The sequence below is a fragment of the Pangasianodon hypophthalmus genome, chromosome 17 (genome assembly GCF_027358585.1).
Source record: "Pangasianodon hypophthalmus isolate fPanHyp1 chromosome 17, fPanHyp1.pri, whole genome shotgun sequence".
In the NCBI taxonomy this organism is placed as follows: Eukaryota; Metazoa; Chordata; class Actinopteri; order Siluriformes; family Pangasiidae; genus Pangasianodon; species Pangasianodon hypophthalmus.
Window position 1 is genome coordinate 8,508,207 of NC_069726.1, and position 12,618 is coordinate 8,520,824.

The 12,618-nt window shown below is 36.9% G+C and overlaps 1 long non-coding RNA gene across 1 annotated transcript; it reads left to right on the forward strand.

Annotated features, from left to right (window-relative positions):
* Positions 1–549: 549 nt before the first annotated feature.
* LOC128320787 (uncharacterized) lies at positions 550–11,478 on the forward strand. Its single transcript, XR_008304375.1, has 4 exons — positions 550–2,744; positions 2,834–2,875; positions 10,643–10,747; positions 10,887–11,478. It is a non-coding gene; the product is annotated as an uncharacterized LOC128320787 (long non-coding RNA).
* Positions 11,479–12,618: the final 1,140 nt, after the last annotated feature.

Consider the following 12,618-nt stretch of genomic DNA (forward strand, 5'->3'; position numbering starts at 1 on the left):
CCTTCAAGATCCTCAGTCAAATCAACATAGTCATCTACAAACTCGAGCTCCCACGCCACTGGCGAATAGCCCCATCTTTCCATGTATCCTGTTTAAAACCAGGAGCAGTGCTGGGCCCCGGCAAACGACATACTTGACCCTAATCTGTGTAGAGAGTTTCATGCCCCCATCCTAGGGGGAGGCCGAGGAAAAGCAGCGTTTCCGGAGTGAGCTCATCAGGGGGGATCTATCAGGTCAACCCACTCTAGTGACTCCAGTTCCCAACATGCAAAACATGCAAAAATTGCCTGACTTCTGCCTGTCCCTGGTTTTTGATTATTGCTCTTTGTTTTGTATTGTTTGCACAAACTTTACTGCTGCCTTACCTGCAAATGCATCTGTCTCACCTATGAGAACATGACAATACCAATGTTCCACTGATTTACTTGCCTCTCTAGATCAAATGAGGGGCAGCACACTCAGTGTCTCATTTAGTTCCATATTATTATTATTATTATTATTATTATTATTATTGTTGTTGTTCCCTATTCTATATATTATTCCATTTATTATTGTACGTAGTGGTCAAACATGGGAATTGCAACTAGACCGAATAGAAGCTCATTGGGGAAGGACTCATGCAGCCCAATGCTCACTTTCTGAACATTTTCACTAGAGGCGGAGCAGAGGACAAGACATTTAATGACTTTAACGTTGACTATAAATTAGTTTTAAATTACTTTAAAGATGGGAGTGCAAGAGAGAGTATTGGTTGTTATAAGTCATCAAACTTATCTTGACAGGTGTAGGTTAAAAGGTCATCATCAATCATTCTTATCTTGACAGGTGTCATTCAAAAGGTCATCATCAATTGTTCTTATCTTGACAGGTGAAGGTTATTGTTTAATAATGTTAGTCTTCCACATACATTCATACATACAGAACTCCAGTATGGTGTGTTCTCATACATGTAGACATAATTCTGATTAAATAATAAGGTCATAGGTTAATGATTAATAATGATAGTCCTACACATACATACATACATACATTCATACACACATATCACCAATATGGTCTGTTCCCATACACATACACATAAATCCAATCTGTTCCGTTCCCATTCCCAAGAATATTGCATCTAGGGTAGTGATTAATAATGATAGGTCTGATCCCATACAAGTTTACTGCCCAAAAATATGACACACTCACCCCACCCACACTCACACACGGAGAGAGAAGATACTCCCTGACCAACCAGGATAAAGAAATCTAAAAATGCTCCGGGCAGTAGGTGGCAGAATATGTGCCATAAGCTGTTTAGCCAACTGCTATAAAACATAAACGAAAAAGAAGAACAACACACCCACCCTGCCCATTTTCCCTTCAATTACTTTACTTCTCTGGATGTAACATACCGTTGATTCTTCAACTATGGCCGCTTGTCCATACACACTGCTTGTCCATACCATACTTTGAGAAGATTTGAAAAAATTTTAGAGCATGAAAAGATTCAATATTGGGTAATGGAAAATGGTTGTACAGCCGGATTTTTTTTTTCAATGCAGAAAAAGGAGATGTTATGCTTTTCAAGCTCTCGGTACTGGGTCACATCCACTAGAGCAGTGCTACTGAGACCGTAACTTTTTATTAGTGTGAGTGTGACTGGAAAAAGTTCCGTAAATGGTGTAAGGATTTTGACTACATTGTTAGAATGGATTTCTTTTCACCAGAGGCCTACAGGCGTAAATGAAGAAGCAGTACCTCACGACAACACACATATCACATCAGAGCAACAAATTTCTCGAAGAAACAGGTTTCACTGCACTGTGTAGCTATTATTACTGGGGACTACGCATAATTCTGATTAAATAATAAAGTCACCAAGAATATTATATCTAGGTTAATGATTAATAATGATAGTCCTACACATACATACATGCACACACAACTACGGTCTGGTCTGTTCCCATACACATACACACATCTCCAGTCTGGTCTGTTCCTACATGCATACACATATCTCCTATCTGGTTAAATAATACGGTCACCAAGAATATTATATCTAGGTTAATGATAGTCCTACATTATTAATCAGTATTACACATACATACACATGCACATAACTTCAATCTGGTTGTGTATCGCCTATCTGGTTAAATAATATGGTAACCAAGAATATTATATCTAAGTTAATGATTAATAATGTTAGTTCTACACAGACATACATGTACACATAACTCCAGTCTTGTCTGTTCCCTTACACATACACATAAATCCAATCTGTTCTGTTCCTATACATACACACATACATATGCCCTCTTTGGAAAGGAATAAAGAACTTCCAAGCTCTGTTTCAAAACTTTAAGAGACCATGGACTTCTCAGCAGGTAAGAAGTTGTATTTTTAAAGATGTTAAATCATTAAATTTAAATTGGTATTAGAATATTTTAGTCATTTTACATTTTGGCATTAACCTATTAACCTTATATATTAACCTATTTAACATATAAAATAATCAGAACGTTTCCGATTGAGATGATCCATCTACTTACCTTACTTAAAAAGTAACTGTTAAGTTACTAAAAGAATATTTTATTTGTTTACTGAATATTTTAGATAGCAGCATTGTGATTATTTCTGATGACGAGTATCCTAAAACACGCATAGTCATTTGAACCCGAGATTATTGGGACATAACCAGTCTATCCAAAGACATTTACCATTTGGAGTTCCGCAGCGTAGAACAATCCAGCAAACTACACGTAAGTCATAACATAAAAGTATGAATATTTCGTACTGTAAAGTCTTTCATTTTTCATATGCATTTATATTTTGTTTGTTTCATATTCAGAAGTTGAGGACACCCTGACCGATGATGAATCAGTTGCTTCAGGTGAGATGATATTATGTATATCATATATTATGCTTTCTATTTTCACCCATCCTTTCAGTGCAAAAAGTGCAAATAGAGGGAGAAATTGATAGGTAAGCTTTTGTCGTCTAATGGTTAAGGACAATGTACTTTGCGTGCAGAGTGCAAGCAGGGACTCCGGTAAGACTAGCAATTACAGCATAACTAAAAGGGAGAGCCAGAAGCTAACACAGACACGAGGGCACCCTGGGATATAAGGCAGCCAGCCACTCCACCGTCGACAAACCTGAGTGAATGCGTGAGAGCGGGGGGTGACAGCATCCAAACATCCCAGTTCACCACAACACTCTATGCCTGTGAACACTCCAGACCTGCCCCTGTACCTAAGAAAAAACTATTCACAAATGGCTTGACTAAACAAATATGTTTTCAGCCTAGACTTAAACACTGAGACTGTGTCTGAGCCCCGACACTAAGTGGAAGGCTGTTTCATAACTGTGGGGCTTTGTAAGAGACAGCTCTACCCCCAGCTGTAGCCCGCACTATTCGAGGTACCAACAAATAGCCTGCACCTTTTGATCTAGGCGTGGCGGATAATAAAAGACCAAAGGTTTGCTCGGGTACTGTGGCGCGAGACCATTTAGTGCTTTATAGGTCAATAGTAGTATTTTATAATCAATACGAAATTTGATTAGGGGCCAATGCAGTGTGGATAAGATAGGGGTGATGTGATCATATCTTCTGGTTGTAGTAAGGACTCTCGCTGCTGCATTCTGGACTAACTGGAGCTTGTTTATGTATCTACTGGAACATCCAGACAGTAAGGCATTACAATAATCCAACCTAGAGGTAACAAAAGCATGAACTAATTTTTTGCATTGTGTAGTGACAATATATTTCTTATTTTAGCAATATTTCTGAGATGAAAGAAAGAGATCCTAGTGATATTATCTACATGAGCTTCAAAAGAAAGACTAGAGTCAATAATCACACCGAGGTCTTTTACTGCTGCACATGATGAAACAGAAAGGCCATCCAGAGTTATTATGTAATCAGAAAGCTTATTTCTAACTGCATGTGGTCCTAGTACAAGTACTTCTGTTTCTTTTACACATTCCTCAACTTTATTAAGCTGGTGTCTGTCATCTGGCTTTGCTGAAACATACAACTGTGTGTCATCAGCGTAACAGTGGAAGCTAATTCCATGTTTACTAATAATTTTGCCCAGAGGTAGCATGTATATAAACAAAAGAGCAGTGGGCCTAAAACAGACCCTTGCGGGACACCAAACTTTACCTTAGTATGCGAAGAGAAGTCACCATTTACGTCTACAAACTGATAACGATCAGTCAAATAAGACCTGAGCCAGGAAAAGGCCGTTCCCTTAATGCCTACTACATTTTCTAGTCTATCGAGGAGAATAGCATGATCAATGGTATCAAAAGCTGCAATAAGGTCAAGCAGCACAAGCAAGGAGACACAACTCTGATCAGAGGCCGGAAGTAAGTCATTTACCACTTTAACCAGTGCTGTCTCTGTGCTATGATGAGGCCTAAATCCTGACTGATACATTTCATTAATGTTATTCCTATGTAAGTATGAGCATAGCTGCTGTGCTACAACCTTTTCTAGGATCTTGGAGATAAAGGGGAGGTTTGATATTGGTCTATAGTTAGACAGCTGACAGGGGTCAAGGTCAGGTTTTTTAATCAAGGGCTTGATAACTGCTAGTTTAAAAGATTTAGGTACATAGCCAATGCTAAGGGAAGATTTGATTATCTTTAAAAGAGGTTTGATTGTTTCAGGAATTATCTGTTTGAAGAAACAAGTAGGTAAAGGATCTAGTATACAGGTTGATAATTTTAATGATGAAATTAGTGAAATTAGTTCAGTCTCTTCAAGGGGAGTAAAAAATTGTAATTGTTGATCTGATATTATTATATTATCATCTACAGGGTTAGTTATAAAACTGTCTGGTTTTAAATTAATAGTCTGAATTTTTTGCCTGATATTTTCAATTTTACCGTTGAAAAAATTATGAAAGTACGTTTGACACGGTGGCGTGGCAAGGTGCATATATTAAGATTAAGACACATTTTAAATGAGATGAGGTAATGATCTGAGATAGCTTCAGACTGTGAAAATGAGAGTATATTTTCTATGTTTAATCTGAATGTTAGTATTAAATCAAGAGTGTGACCACCACTATGGGTACTATTAGAATGTACTATTACATTCTGATTAATCCTACTGAATCAAGAATGGACACAACTGCTGTTCTTAGAGGGTCATCTGGATTATCAAAATGAATATTAAAGTCTCCAACAGTTAACACTTAGAAAAGGAAACAACCAGGTTAGAGATGAAATCCGCAAATTCACATAGGAATTCCGAATATGACCCTGGGGGTCTGTAAATAATAATTAGTGGAATCACCTGGGTAGACTTATTTTTAGTGGCTACGTATGTTATGTTAGTATAAAGAACTTCAAACGTGTTGAATTTATGACTAGGTTTTTGTGTGATGCCAAGATTATCAATATAGATGACTGTGACGCCTCCTCCTTTGCCAGTTAGACGGGGCTGATGTATGTAACTGTACCCGGTTAATAATGACCACGACCTTCCAATGTTTGATGTTCAAATGGAAAATGTTTTGTCTCCTAATAACCAAAATGTGCAAATAGATATTGATGATGAAAACATGCCATCTCCTAATAACCGAAATGTGCAAGCTGGTAATGGGATAGATCCTGAAATTAGAATAATTAATCATGAAAGATTCAACAACACTGAGATTAGGAGAATAGTAAATTTTTCTTCGACTGCTACTGTCAACAGCTTTGTGAAATTTAGAGATTTTAAACAGGGTGTTAGATGTAGCAAATTAATTAATTACACCATTGGATGTTGTCACAGTTGAAATCAGAGGTGAGACGCTCAATGTTTCATCACACATTCAATTATTCAGTGGTAACATGGATTTGCAATCTTTTCTGACCATGCTCGAAAATGCCATTCAGATTAAACGTGAAATTTTTACAGACAACGCCCTTGAAATAGTAATCCAAATTGTCCGACCACCTCGGGGTGGTGCATCTGGAAAGAAAATAGTTGACATATTCAGTTCAGAAGCCATTCAGGAAAAAAAATGACACAACAAATTGCTAAACAGATCCAACATGATGTGGGATTACCTGTAAGCACTCAAGTTACCTTTGCTGATGTAACGAGATTTGAGGAACCTTTGAACTGTAAAATCGTAATCGTATACTGTTCCGCCAACAAAGCCGGATACTCATTCTTTCAAATTAGCAAGACTCCCCATGAAAAAACTATTTACTTGTTCTTGCATGACAACCACTATTATGGGGTTAAAAGTATCACGGGTCTTTTAGGATCAAGTTTTGTCTATTGAATGCGAATATGCGAATATAGTTGCAACGTTTGCTGTGATCCCGATTGTCACTCTAAAATTGTATCTAAGTGTCCAGATCGCTGGAGATTATGTAGATCACAGTACACAGTTTTGACAGGCATAAAGCAAAGCTTCAGTTGAGTGGAGGTGAATATTCTATGTGTGAAATGGGATTCTGCGGTAAATGCAATTGTGTGATGCGGGATAACCCTTTTAAGCGTAAAGATCATGTGTGCTCTAAGTGGAAGTGTAAACTCTGCGACAAAAAAGTCAATACAGATACTGAACATAGTTGTTTTATACAACTGGCTAAGAAAGAACACGTAGATGAGAAATATGTGTTTTATGATTTCGAAACTAAACAGGAAACAGGAACTCACATAGCTAATTTCTTATGATGTATTGAGTTTCACGGACAGGTGTGGGTGGCCGAAGGGAAACGGATGTATCAATGCCTTTTTTTAAGAAGTTCTGATGTATTGCTTACAAAACTACAAAAGGAAAAACAACTATGAAAGCTAAAGGCGTTAATTTAAATTATACCAGTTTTGAAGCTGTCAGTTTGAAATCATTGTTAGAGTTGGTGGAGCGAGTGAAAAATCCGAATCAAACCAGTCAACTTATTACTTCACATAACCAAATTGTGCGAGATAAAAAGGGTTTTCATTTGAGAAAAACAATCACAGTTAAAAAGTTCAGGGTTGTGTATGGTAAGCGTGTTTTATTACCTGACTTCACAACTCTTCCTTATGGCTATTAAGACTATTCATGTATATATGTATACATTTTGTTTGAACATTAGTAATGGAAAATATGAATGCACCTGCCTTTTTCGGGCATGGTATGTGGACCAAGTAATAGCGGAAAATCGTGTTTTATCAAAATGTTGTTGGAAAACTGTAAAGAGGCATTGTCTGGTGTTATACGTGTTGGCAACCTCTGTATGATGAATTGATGACCAGAATAAATATAAATTTTCTTCAAAAAATCCCTGATTCTTTGTGCGATGAACTATTTCCCCCCAGCAAAACTAACTTTTTGGTAATCAATGACTTGATGGAATCTTCCAGTAAAAATGATGAAGTAGAAAAGGCTTACACGCACCACAGAAATCTGACCATCATCTATCTTGTTCAGACCCTGTTTTTTCAACTGAAAACCAACTACATGGTTCTTTTTAAAAACCCTAGAGACAATTTCAGTTCAAGTTCAGTATACTAGCCCGTCAGATGTATCCGGGTAACAGCAAGTACTTTTTAGAATGTTTTCAAGATGCCACTGCTAGACCTTACGGATATTTATTTGTTGATCTGAAAGCACACATCAGAAGAACTCTGTCTCTAGTCTGGGTTGTTTCCACAAGAGAATCTGGTTGTGCATGTTCCAGAGAAAAAAAAATGAAAGTATTGAAAACCAATGTCCATTCAATTGGAAAAAAAGACCCTCCTGGGCCTTTAGGATGGAAAGAATTATTATAGACAGTAGCTAACCTAAATATACCCTTTACAGCAATACCTAATGTGGTTGTTTGATGCAAAATACCTGACATAAAAAGATCTAAAGATCCATACACTCAGACACCCCCTCTCAACTTGTTTCCCCTTCTTCAGCCCCTAAAAGCAAAGACTATGATTCTTTTACACCTGAGCCTGTTTTAAAATCTCCCACTCTTAGCCGTTCTGTCTGGTTTGATTTTTGAAATGACTGACGAGGGACAACATATGATGTGTTGTATTTTGTTACCCTTTATTTCAATAAAATAACTCTGCGTCAACAATTTTCTTGTGATGTGTTGTAATTTAATATTCCACTACATATGCTATTGAAACATATCTAGAGAATTTTGAATGTTTTTATTTACTCTAGGGTACATATTTTTAACAAAAGACACAACTATCATTTCTATTTAAATCTTTGCTATACATAGACATAGTGTGGTTAAATGAATAACCTTTAGCTCTATGACACAGAAAAACACACAATGTTGCCCACAGCAAACTGAAATAAAATCTTGAACTTGTACAGGGTTATATTTTATTTTGCAACAGTTCTTTGTCAAAAAATAATTAATCAAGTGAGGAAAGAGTTCGTAGTCTGGCGGGTTTCCATACGAATCCAAAAAATCTCCTGTGGTTTTGTCATTAAGGCATATTGCACAGTGAACAAAGCAGGGAACTGTCTCAGTGTATTTGTAGGTATGTTGTCGCAGGCCATCACACTGAGAAATATTTTATCTATTTCAGGACAACTTCTCATAACCGTTAGTTCTATGGTATCCCTGTGTTACTGGTAATTGATGAGCAAGTTTCTTTGATTGTTTATTTCTAGAATACTGTCGAAACTGGCGTACACAATTAGATTCACTGTTCTTGAAAGCGGTTGTCTGAGTTCCAAATACATATTCCCTGACATTATTAATGACAAATGTTGCCCACAATCGTCATCAGGATTCAGGTTGAATGCAAATAAAGTATATCTGTTCAGGTACCCTGTGGTATTCTGTACTCAGGTGTTTATTGCCAACTCCTGATCCTTTAGCTGCTTTCCTTATGCTAAAATTAAAGAATGGAATTCACGGACCATATTACTGGACTGAAAAACAGGTTGAAATGGTTTTGCAGGATATTGAGTACCGTCTAAGTAGAGTGCAATAAACTCTGCATGGTAGTTTAAAATTAAAAGGATTTTTATTGTATGCTCCACCAAAGGCATTGTTGTCTACCATCCCAAAGATAAAGGTTTTAGGTAACAGTCTAAGGAAAAGATTCTTTTGTGAACAAATGTGGCTCCCTGCAGCTAGACATAAGGTCTTCATGCAGACTCTTTCGATAGGGTACTTAGCGGTGGCAGTAAGGAGTGCTTGTGCATGACCAAGTTTTACTGATGGAGGGACAGTTACTTTCTTCACAACAAGAGAAGTGTTGAGTATTTTCAGAATGAAATTTGCATTTCCTTCCTTCATCAAGCAAAATTCATCTTTACTGCGAACCATTTTAATCCTCAATTCGATACAATTCAGTAAAAGTTTATCCTGAAAAAATATATCCAAGTGAATGTGTCCAATCAGATCAAAAGTGTTGCTTTCAGCACTGAATCTGGCCCTTTTTTAAGACCATTGTTTCAACCATCTGGATCAGTGACATCCATATGCCCTGCTGTGTCTTTGTAGAATAGCCCGGTGCGTTGTGTTTCCAAGGTCTTCCATAGTTGAGAAGACTTTTGAAGGTAGCAAAGGTAGTTGAGAAGACTTTCAAAGGTTTCAAAGGTAGCACAGTATGGGTATGTGCTACTCGATTGAGAAATAAGACGATCCCCAAGCATGACATCCACTTTTCCAGCCACGTAGAACTCCAGGGTGCCATTGTCCATCAGAGCAGAAAGTGAAGGTATTTTGATATAAGTGTACATTTCAATACTCGTTTGGGTATAAGGTAATGTGAAAATGTCCAATTCTGTCTTAGTACATTCTGAAGATAGTCTGTGTAAGAAAGCCATGATGTTAGAAAATGTTCAGCTGTTTTCTTTTGTGAGAGATAGAAGGACGCTTGATGGTTCTCTGCTTGGTCTTTTTCACAGTGGCCTTGATTTTAGTTACTTTACGTCTTTTATTTGTAATCATGTGTCGACACCCAGGGGGTTCTTTAGATTTTTTATGTGTGATCAATGCAAGACCTGATCCGTCTTGATTCTGAGTTTGTGTCTTATTCATAATGTTGCTCACTACGTTGCTTACAATACCTTTTGGCCATTTCCAGCCTGATGAACATAATAATCCACATAGGACTGCGAATCAATTTACTCCATCTATAATTTTTTGAGACGGAATGAATGTTTAGCAGTTCTGAAGTGTAGTTTAACTATAAATTTTTCGTAACTAAAAGATATATGCTTGTTATGATCCGATTTGACTTCGATTACAATATCGGTAATGTGGTTCTTGGTGAGAGGTACGTAATGTGGCTTATCATAAGTAATAGTGACGACTTTGTTGTTTTCACCTGTAATATGTACGCATCTCAGTAAAGGGGCAAAGCTGTCACCAACTCGTTAACACTCAATAATGTCTGTATATACATACATCGTGAAAAAACCTGCATGAATATCAGCGGGGTTAGGCGCTTCTGGTTCTCGTAGTGTTTACGGACCACCGGGAATCAAACCGATATGGTAAGTTTCCATTAGCTCTGAATGTATAAAATTTTTGTGTCTGGATACATATTTTATTTTTAAAAGGGTTTTAGTTTATCTCCATATCAATATCCATTTTTTTTCATTGTTTTGTTGATTTCACTAACCAGTTCTTTGATGCTTTTATAATATCTTTGAGTGATATGAAAGTAAATGTTTTGTATTTTCTTTCCATCCCCCAGGGTATATAGACTGCCATCCTCTGTTAATGAGTACCAGCTCTGGATATATTGTACCTCTACTGGTTTGGCAACTTTAGTAGAATAGTGCGCGATCTTATTATTAGGGTAAGTGTCCATCGACTTGGAAGGGTTACAAAGAATCCACACTCTTGCATGGTTTAATGATTACAAATTTCAGTTATGTTCATGACGATCCTTTTTATGTTCTTTTGTTATGTTAACTACATCTTCGACCGGAACCCAGGAATTAAATTTATCGGGACACCCCACTCATTTCACCAGGTAAACTTTTTTCCTGTTTCGGGCCTTTTCGGACAAGAGTTTCTCTATTTTGAATGCCTTGTCCTTCTCAATAATGATCTTTTGTAACTCAGGTTCATAAAATGTTCCCTCAATTGTTTTCTCCATCATAGTCTTGCAGTTTATATACCAGGGAATCTTTCGGTATCTGTTCAGAAACATTCATCCATAATGTTTTGCTCATAGCCTTTTTCAAACTGTCTTTATAAATGGGAAATTCTTACAAAATCACTGACTGTAAACTTGAATTTTAGTTTCTTTAATTTAGGTGAAAATAGTCTATAGAGGGTTTGAAGCAATTGGCTTCACTGACATCGACAGGCTTCATTCTAATGCTGGAATGGTAATTGTGTTTGTACGCTTGAACCAAATCCTGTACTATGTCAGTGTATTTTCTCATGTTAAAAGCTGTAAAATATCTCCACATCTTAGTCTTTAGCGTTCTGTTGAACCTTTCACACACCGATGCTTTCTGTCCCGTACCTGTAGCAAAGTGAACAATGTTATGTTTTTACATTAAAGATTGAAATTTTTTGTGAAATACTCCTTCCCTTGATCAGTTTGTAGTTTTTTGGGTACTCTACCTTCCTTCCTAGAATGGATTCTATAGCTTTATTTACCTCAGTTCCGGTTTTGTTTCGTAACACACGTACCCAGGAATATTTGGATAAAATATCTATACACGTTAACATGAATTTCACATTGTCATTACTCTCTGACAGGTTGCTCATATCAAATAAATCAGCTTGCCATTGTTCATCGATGTTCTTTACAAAAACCTTGTTTCTTTTAAACTTTGTAGATACTGGTTTATGTATACTGTACGCATCCTGCTCTGCTAACCAGTTTTTTATTTCAGCATTATTAACTCTATTACCTATTTTCTCAACAATAGCTCTTTGCAATCTCTCAATACCACTCTGGGAAATTAGTATGAACCAGGGCCTGACGGCTTACAATATATATTCTTCATCAGTCGTTCAGTCATTTTGGAGTGTTAAGACAAAATGATCAATCATAGGTATAGATTAAGCATTTTATCTCAGAACACTTATGACGTGAGCAAGGTTTACATTTTTACATATTAGAAAATTCAATCAGACAATCAAAGATTATAGTGACATCAACATTTTCCTTTCTAAGCAATTTTAAATCACATATAATGGTTACATAGGTTAAGATGTACCATACATGATTAGTATTGTATTCAAAAGGTTGAGCAAACATGTGAGATAACCTTTGGTACACATAGGTGTGTAACGGACACACAGGATTTACAGCAAAGAAAGATTCCCAATTTTTAATAAAATGTTGCACGTTGTTCATAAACATTTCTAGTTGATAAACAACTATATCAACATGAATATGATTAGAGAGCAGACAGGCTTTTCTCGAAGTGAGAATAGACTTGCCGTGTTTCGAAGTTTCCCATGTAACTGGTTCCATAGATGTCCACAACGTCTTCATACACCCGGTCACTGCAAATTTCTTATGTTTTCTCTTTGACCTCGCTCAGAACAGTTTTGATGTGAGGCTTGGCCCTTGATTCACACACGAGGGCCTCTGCGATACCTAGAACTTTTTCCAGGGATTGGGTGTGTTTGATACCACACAATTTCAGACCTCTAGCCAACATTTATTTCAACTATGGTTTAAACAGCTTATTCACCAATCTG